This window comes from Elaeis guineensis, chromosome 9 (genome assembly GCF_000442705.2).
Source record: "Elaeis guineensis isolate ETL-2024a chromosome 9, EG11, whole genome shotgun sequence".
NCBI classification, from domain to species: Eukaryota; Viridiplantae; Streptophyta; class Magnoliopsida; order Arecales; family Arecaceae; genus Elaeis; species Elaeis guineensis.
Window position 1 is genome coordinate 1,630,511 of NC_026001.2, and position 9,263 is coordinate 1,639,773.

The following is a 9,263-nucleotide window of genomic DNA, read 5'->3' on the forward strand; positions in this document are numbered from 1 at the left end:
TAAAAAAAAAAAAAGTCCGGTCTTTTGTCCGCGCTTCTCCCCGAGCTATGGAGAGAGAAAGGGCCACTCACCTCTCCCCCACCGCGGCTGCTCCTCCGACGCCGTTCACCTTCGCAGATCACGCTCTCGTCTCCTTCACCCCTTGCCTCTCTCTCTCCTAGGCTCAAACCCACGCCGTCTTCATCGTCTCCGGTGACCTCCGCCTCGAGGAACCGGATCATTAGATTTTCATGGGGAAGGAGAGTACCTGAGGATGGTGAAGGAGCCGGGCCAGAGCGTTGGATGCTCTCTCCCCCACCTTGAAGGAGACGAAAGGATATAAAATCTCTAACCCTAGGTTTCAATTGTTTTCTTGCGAAGAAACCTCGATGAGATCTATCTTAAATCGAAGTTAGGATCGGATTTCTCCATGCAAGAGTCGAAGCTTTTCTTTCCAAGATTCATCCGGCCATGGAGCTCCGTTGCCGATCTACGGTTTCCATGGCGTTCTTGATCTCTCTCCTCCTCGACCTGAGCTTTGCCAAAGACTTGTGCTTCACCGAGAACCGTCGGCCGAAGAATGTCCAGGTCTCACTCCCATCTCGAGGTCCAAGCTCGAAGCGCTCTCCCCTTCTCCCTGTCACTCTCACCGCCGTTCATAATCTACAAGAGTTTACTTCCCGGGGGAAGAGGGAGGGGAAGCAAGTGCGTTAGAATGGCTACCAGGAAATTAATGCCCTTCGCATCATCGAAGGAGACATTAAGTTCTGGTGCTTTGTTTGATCAGAATGCCAGGGAAAAGATACAGATATTGAAGAAACAAGAGCTTCACATGCATCAAGGTGCAGTGAAACATGTGCACGGAAGGAACTTCCAGATTGGGTTTATCTCAACAAAGATCAAACTAAGCTTAAATTTGGGTCAATCAATTACAAGTCAAGTCCAAAAAATACGACCTGATTCTACCTGAAGATGAAGCGGCATCTCCAATCCGATTAATGAAAAATATGGAAGCCCGCCGTTGCTCCCCCACACGTGCGGCAGGATGTTCAAAAGCATAGTCGCGATGCTTCAGATTACATCCTCAATGTGTGCAGTGTTTTGTTTTCTCTCCTCTATGCTAGTGATGCTTGCTGTGTTTCCCTCTGGCTTTGCCAAGATGACTGCAGGCCTCTATTACTTCTTGAAGTCAAATATTCACTCCTCAATAGAGGTGTTTTGCAAGTAGTCTTTTGAAAGTTTCTTTTCTGCTAAATCTTATCTCTTCTATCAAGCTTCTCTTCCGTTGGTTACTGGAATACAAAACTGTTTGCCCAGTATATACGCAATTAGAGTCTCATTCCCTCTTCTGGTGCCCCCCCCCATTGCACCATATATCCAACTTCTATTCTGGGATGTAAGAGGTTTAGGCCTTTCCTCCAAAAGACGTCTTATCAAGGAGACAATCAAAGAGGCCAAATGCTCCATTATCTGCCTCCAATAAACTAAGCTAAGTCATTTTTCATCGCAAACTTTGAGAATAATTAGTGGGTCCTTTTTTTTTTTTTGAGGGTTATCAGACTTTGGATGCCTTAGGATCCGCAGGAGGTCTGCTAACAGCTTGGGAGGTCGATGGAAAGCCGTTTCACCATGGAAAGTTTTCCATCAGCACAGAATTTTACTTAATACAAAGAAACTTCAGATTTGTAGTTACCAATGTATATGGACCTATCGAGCATCATGAGTGCTTAGCATTCCTGGCGGAGCTGGATTCTCTTAGCTCTACTTTTAATCTACCCTGGACAATAGTCGGCGACTTCAACGCAACTAGATATAGAGAAGACAGATCAGGGGTTCAAGGGTGCTCTCGAACCTCTCATGAATTCAACTACTTTATTGACTCTCTTGCCTTAATCGAGATTAACCCAGCTACCAGGAGATTCACCTGATCCAACTTTAGGCAGCTGATCAGTTTGGCTAAACTGGATCTTTGCTTTGTCACAATGGAATGGCATGAGGCTTTCCCGTCCTCCAAGCTCGCACCGGTCCCTCAAGTAACGTCGGGCCATACTCCCCTCCTTCTTTCCATCGTAGATTTGAGGCACTCAAAGAAATCCATTAAAAAACCATTCCGTTTTGAGAATATCTGGTACTCCCACGATGGCTTTGATGAGATGATTAAAAAATGGTGGTCTAAATCGCCTTCCTATCATGAGGGCTCGAAGAATATAGTCTCCAAGCTTCGGTACCTAAGAGCCAATCTTAAAAAATGGAGCAAAGTAACTGTGGCCAACATCATCCTTAGAAAACATAGCTGATCCCATCAAATAAATGATATTGACGAGATTGAAGTGCAACGGCCCTTAACTTCAGAAGAACGCAAGGTGCAAGCTGATCTCAAACTTCAATTGGAATCCCTACTGCAGCAAGAAGAGACTCTTTGAAAACAAAGATCACGCAACACTTGGCTTCGTGATGGTGACCGAAATACAAAGTTCTTTCATATAACTGCTTCAAACAGAATGAGAAAAAAAATCAGATCTTAGAAATTCATCAGGATAATATGATAATCAAGACCCAGGAGGACATTGAACAGGCTTTTCTTTCATATTATAAATCCTAATTGGTTCTCCTATCGTCAAGCACGCTGCCTTAGACTGGAACAAGTTATTCCTGGATCATCCTCCGGATCTTAGTGAATTAACTGTGCCGTTTTCTGCAGAAGAAATCAAACTGGCCATCTTTAGTCTGGCAAAAAACAAATCTCCGGACCTGATGGCTTTCAGATTTTCTTCTATCAAAGATATTGGAAGGTTATAAAACGTGATTTGCTCAAGCTTTTCTCTGACTTTTATGAAGGTATGTGCGATATCTCTAGACTTAACTATACTTACATTATTCTGATCCCAAAAAAAAGTGATCACACAATGGTTAAAGACTTTCGGCCTATCAGCATTGAGAACGCTATGATAAAGATCACCTCAAAGGTGCTGTCAACCAGACTTCAAAACAAGCTGGAAGAATTGATCTTAGATTGTCAGACAGCATTAATTCGTCAAAGGTTGAGTAATCTTCGAAAGTTTTATCTCTGCAACTGAGTTAATCTCTTATTGCAAACAAGCAAAAATCCCAAGAATCCTTTGCAATATTGATTTTGAAAAAGCTTTTGATAATATTTCTTTCACTATAAAAAATTTGATTTTTTGTGACGAAATTTTAGCGACCAAATATTTTTCGTCGCAAGTAAGCTTTTGCAACGAAATTTAAATTTCGTCCCCAAAAATTAGGTATTTACGACGAAAAAAATTGCATTGCAAAAAGTTATATCTTTTGCAACGAAATTTTTATTTTTGTTGCTAGAAGTTCATTTTTAGCGACGAAATTTTTTTTCGTTGCAAAAAATAATTTTTTTGACGATGAAATATTTTTTTTTCGTAGTTAAAAATTTATTTTTTGCGATAAAAAAAAATTTTGTCGCCAAAAAATTATATTTTTTACGATGAAATTGATATTTCGTTGCTAAAAAGAAAGACTTTTGCGATCAAATTTATTTATATTTAGCGACGAAACTATTGCATCGCTAAATTTTATTTTATTAAAAAAATTTTGAATATTTTGCGATGAAAATTTAAATTTCGTTGCTAGAATTGATTTTTAGCGACGAAAGTTTTTTCATCGCAAAAAATTATTTTTTTTGGCGACGGAAAAATTTTTCGTTGCTAAATTTTTTTTTTGCGACGAAAATAATTACGTCACCAAAAATTGGATTTTATGCGATGAAATATTTGTTTCATTGCGAGAAACTTGATTTCCCGATCATTGCGACGAAATTAATTTTTCGTTGCCAAAAATTAATCATTTGCGACGAAAATATTTTTGTTGCAAAAAATATATTTTTTTACGACAGAATATTTATTTTTAGCAACGAATTTATTTCGTCACTAAATATTTTTTAATTAAAAATAAAACCTTTGATATTCTGCCCTAATTGAAAAAAATCCCGTTGATTTCTCCCTCCCCGATCTCCGGCGACAGTCCTCGTTCCCCGGTCGCCGGTCGTCCTTCCCGGTAAGTCCTCTCCCTCCCCGCGACCATCCTCTCTCTCTCTCCCTCCCCACCGCCGTCGAGCCCTCCCTCCCCGCCACCGTCGCCGCTCGAACCCGCCCCCCGTCGCTGATCGAGCCCACCTCCCAGCGCGCCGGCCATCTCCCTCCCGCCTCGCCACCCTCTCCTCCGTGCACCGAATCCTCCCTCTTCTCTGCCTCCTTCCCTCCGGTTCCCTCCAATCCCTCGAAACCCTAACCCTCCAATCCATAAAATGAAGGTGGCGGCCACCTCTCCTCCCTCCCTTTCCTCCTCCTTCCATACTTTCCTCTTATTCTTCCTCGCCGACCGCCGCCGAAATGACTACCTCCTCCTCGTCTGGGCTACTCCAAGGATAAGGCCCTCGTCGCCTCCAAATCCCTCCTCCACATCACCACCCCCGACAAGCCTGACGCCGTCCTCGCCTTCCTCCGCCGCCACGCCGGCCTCTCCCCCCGCCAGCTCCACGCCTTCGTCCGCCGCCGCCCTACTGTCCTCGCCACCAACGTCCCCTCCAATCTCCTCCCCAAGCTCAAGGTCCTCGAGCACCTCCTACCCTCTTCCGTCCCCCGCCGCCGCCTGCCGCTTCGGCCTCCCGTCCCCCGCCGCCGCAGCGTCTGCAAGGCAGTCGCCGCTGGTCGACCCATCCATCCCCTGTCTCTCTCCCTCATTTTCTTTCTTAGTCTGGTTTGTTTGTTTTCGTAGGGCCGCCGCCGCCGCCGCGTCGTCGCCGGGCCGCCACCGCCGTGCCGCCACCGCCGCGCCGCCGTCGGTTGCCGTCACTGTCACCATCACTGCTCACGGAAGAGTTGAAGGTGAAACCATTTTTTTTAATTTATATATTTTTTTAATTTTTTTAAATAAATTTTAGTCATTAAAAATAATTATTTATTATTTTAGTAATTAGATATAATGTTAGATATAATTATTTGTTTGATATAATTAATTTTAATTATGATTTAAAAATATTTTAAAAATAATTTTTTTTTAATAATAATATATTAATTGTAGCATAACAAATTTATAAGCCTTAGAATTTTCGTTCGAGGATAGCGTGCATAAACCAATATTTTTTTTTATGAAAAAAATATTGGTGCTTTACACACTATTCTCGAATTGTCCTCGTGGACACTTTGGGTACGTGAATGAATTTAATATTGCAACACATGTGCTTCTATATCGCAGAGTTTTGTCGGTATTTTCGATCATGTTCTCTGGATACATAGCACAATTTTAATGCTTGTGTATCTGGAGAACCGCGTCGAAATACTGTCGAAATTTTTTTGGTATACAAGACATGTATTGCAATATTAAATTCTTACGTTCCTGAATGGAATAGGACCATCACCCTATAGGTAGGAGATATAAGGCGTTAGTCAACTATTATTACATAAAATTGATTGTATAGTTTGCATCATAAATATGTAGGTATGGATCGTGGTTGGATGTCTTTGCGTGATAAGTTCTGTCCCGAGTATATTACGGGTGTGACGACTTTTATGAATGTGGCATCCAATCATACTAGAGAAGATGGGAAAGCTCGTTGTCCATATCGTCGATGTAGGAATTTATTTTGGTGTACCTTATCGGACATTCAGAATCATTTATACGAACACGGTATAGATGTGACTTACAAGAGATAGACTTGTCATGGTGAAGATTTGCCGACTAGCTCGAATATGTTGTCCAGGAGTCCCATAAATCCGTCGTCAGTCGGTGGATCATGCAGTCGTGAAAGACAAACACTTGGTGAAGAAGATAGAGAAATTTTAGAGGATCTTCATCCGGAATTATTTGAAGTAAATGTAGAAGCGAGAGCAGAACATCAGCATTCCATTCCGAGACAAGAAGCTAAAGAGGACAGTAATATATCTATAAATGATAGATTCGAGCGTCTATTAAGAGATGCACAAAGTGATGTTTATCCTGGTTGTAAGAAGTACTCTCTGTTGTCCGCCGTAATAAAGTTATTACACATGAAGACACTTGGTAAGTGGTCAAACAACTCGTTTAATTGGTTGCTCAAATTTTTGAAGGACTTACTGTCAGAGGGAGAGTTACTTCCGTCAAGTCATTATGAAGCCAAAAAATTATTGAAAGGACTCGGTTTGGGAGTCGATGACTTGGGCCTACGCTATGAAAAGATACATGCATGTCCGAATGATTGTGTTCTATTTCGGAAGGATAAACAAGATCTACAAGCATGTCCAATTTGTCATTCAAGCAGATGGAAAGAAAGTCGTGGTAAGGATAAGAAGAAAAAGAAAATACCATGCAAGATTCTGTGGTACTTTTCGATTACACCACGATTGCGTCGATTGTTCATATCGAGGCATACTGCTTGTGACATGCGGTGGCATAAGGAGATAAATAATATGGACGATGATGTCATGAGACATCCATCAGATGGAGATGCATGGAAACATTTTGATCATAAACATCTATGGTTTACAGCTGATTCACGAAATGTCAGGCTAGGGTTGGCAACAGACGGATTTAATCCATATGGTAATTTTAGTACTGCTTATAGTATGTGGCCTGTTATGGTATTTCCTTATAATTTACCACCATAAAAGTGCATGAAATCACCTTTTAATCTATTGGCCTTGTTGATCCCGGGTCTCCGTGCCCCTGGAAGAGACATAGACATATTTTTAGAGCCATTGATCGAAGAGTTACAATATTTGTGGGAAGAAGGATGCGAAACATATGATCATGTTGTAGGAGGCATCTTTCGTATGCATGCAGCATTGCTTTGGACAGTTAATGATTTTTTTGCATATGGCGATATTTCTGGATGGTGTACAAAAGGGTATAAAGCATGCCCAACTTGTAACGATGATATTACATCGGACCGTATTCGTGGAAAGATTTGTTTTACCAGCCATCGACGTTTCTTGCCAGATGATCATAGATGGAGGAGAAGTCTTAAGTTCAATGGCAAGCATGAACGACGTGCGCAGCCAAGATTCTGGTCTACGAATAATATTTTAAATCAGTTACCAAACCCACAGGATGTCATATTTGGTAAGGGTCTGGCCAGCCAAGTAGGGGTGCGAACAAGTATCGAAAATTGGAGAAAAAAGAGCAAGTTGTTTGATCTTCCATATTGAAAAATGCTTCTTCTTCGACATAATCTTGACATCATGCATATTGAAAAGAATATATTTGATAATGTATTTTATACCATTCTCAATATCGAAGGAAGAACGAAGGATACCGTGAAGGCTCGTCTTGACTTAGAGGATATGCGGATTAGAAAGGAATTACATTTGATTCGACGAGGGGATAGGCTGGTGAAGCCATTGACATGTTATACACTGAATCGAAGAGAGAGAAATCAATTTCTTTCATATTTGAGATCAGTGAGGTTTCCTGATGGATACGCCTCTAACTTGAAACGGTGCATCAAGTCGAAAGATGGGAAGATCGTCGGGATGAAAAGTCATGATTGTCATGTACTTCTACAGCATGTGCTCCCAGTTGGTTTGCGCGGATTGTTGCCGGATAATGTGTGTGATGCATTACTTGATCTGGGAACTTATTTTCGAGACTTATGTGCGAAGACATTGAGACGAAGTCAGATCGACATATTGGAGAAGAAGATTATCATTACTCTCTGTAAGCTCGAGATGATATTCCCTCCCGCCTTCTTTGATATCATGGTGCATCTTTCTGTTCATCTTCCACATGAGGCTAGATTGGGTGGGCCAGTACATACAAGATGGATGTACCCAATTGAAAGGTAATTGCATGATATTGTAATATTTATTATTCATTATTGTATTCTTATTATATGTGATATCAATTGATAATTTATTGAATAGGGAGATGCATGAATACAAGAGTGCCGTCACTAACAAAGCACGGCCTGAAGGTTCAATAGCAGAGGCACATGTTATGAATGAATGTTTGACGTTCTACTCTATGTACTTTCGACGAGTGGAGACCAAATTTACAAGGCCACAACGGAATATTGATGTTGACGAGATTCTGACCGATGGATTGTCCGTGTTCTCCAATGTTGCCCGACCATATGGTAAAAAAAAATTTCGAATGTTGACACCACAAGAAACGGATGACATGCATTGGTATGTGCTAAACAATTGCGAGGAGGTAGAAGCCTACATGATGTGAGTATATACATTTAATTTTTATTTGTTGATATATCAATGAATGTACGTGGACTCTAAATTAAAATATACATGGTATTACTGTATCACTTCAGAGAACACGAAAGTGAGCTTAGAAGAAGTAATCCTACATTAGCAGCGGCACGACATAGGAATCAATTCGCATCATGGTTTGACGAACGGGTAAGTTATGTTCATGTTCATCCATGATTAAAAGTTTGTTTATATAGTATTTATTTTGTCAAATTTAACCTGCTTATTGTTCTTTTAATTGTAGATAGCTCAGCTACGTATAGACAATCCTAACTGTATCAGTAATGACTTAGCTGCACTTGCACGAAAACCTGACAGACATGTATCAGTATATTCAGCATGCATAGTCAATGGTGTGCGATTCTTAATGGAAGATCGCGATCGTGATCGAACCACACAGAATTGTGGAATAAGCGTGGAGGGCGAGCACAAGGGTGAAATAATAGATTTTTTTGGTGTTCTGCATGAGGTTATAGAGTTGAGATATAGTGGTCTTCGACGGATTGTGTTATTCAAGTGTCGATGGTATGACTTAGGACGACACAGGCCAATTATTATAGATCCTCAACTCGTCAGTGTCCACACTGGTCATGTATGGTATGAAAGTGATCCTTATATTTTTGCAAAGCAAGCAAGACTAGTGTGGTATATTGATGATAACAAAATGAAAGAGCCTTGGCGAGTTGCAATAAGGGCTCAGCATAGGCATTTGTTTGATCCTGCACTTTTCATATGCCCGAACGATGAACATCTTGAGAATGAAGTCTATGCAATTATTGAAAACGAAGCATATCAAATGCAAGCACCAGATAACATATTAGTGCTAGATGATACGATTGACATAGGACAATTACAAAGAGACGACTATGAACCTGAGGATGTTTCTGTTGTTGGATCGTCGATAAGGGTATGGATACGAGCACGATCCAATAATGACTTCATTAACGACGATGATGATAGCACTTCAGGGTCGAAGTCTTCTATGACTCCCGTCGAAGATGACTATATGGACACGAGTTCAGAATCTGAGAACAATAATTAATATGAATAAGTAAT

The 9,263-nt window shown here is 41.0% G+C and overlaps 1 pseudogene; it reads left to right on the forward strand.

Moving 5' to 3' along the window:
- Positions 1-450: 450 nt before the first annotated feature.
- On the forward strand, positions 451-8,021 carry LOC140851632 (uncharacterized; annotated as a pseudogene).
- The last annotated feature ends 1,242 nt before the right edge of the window (positions 8,022-9,263 follow it).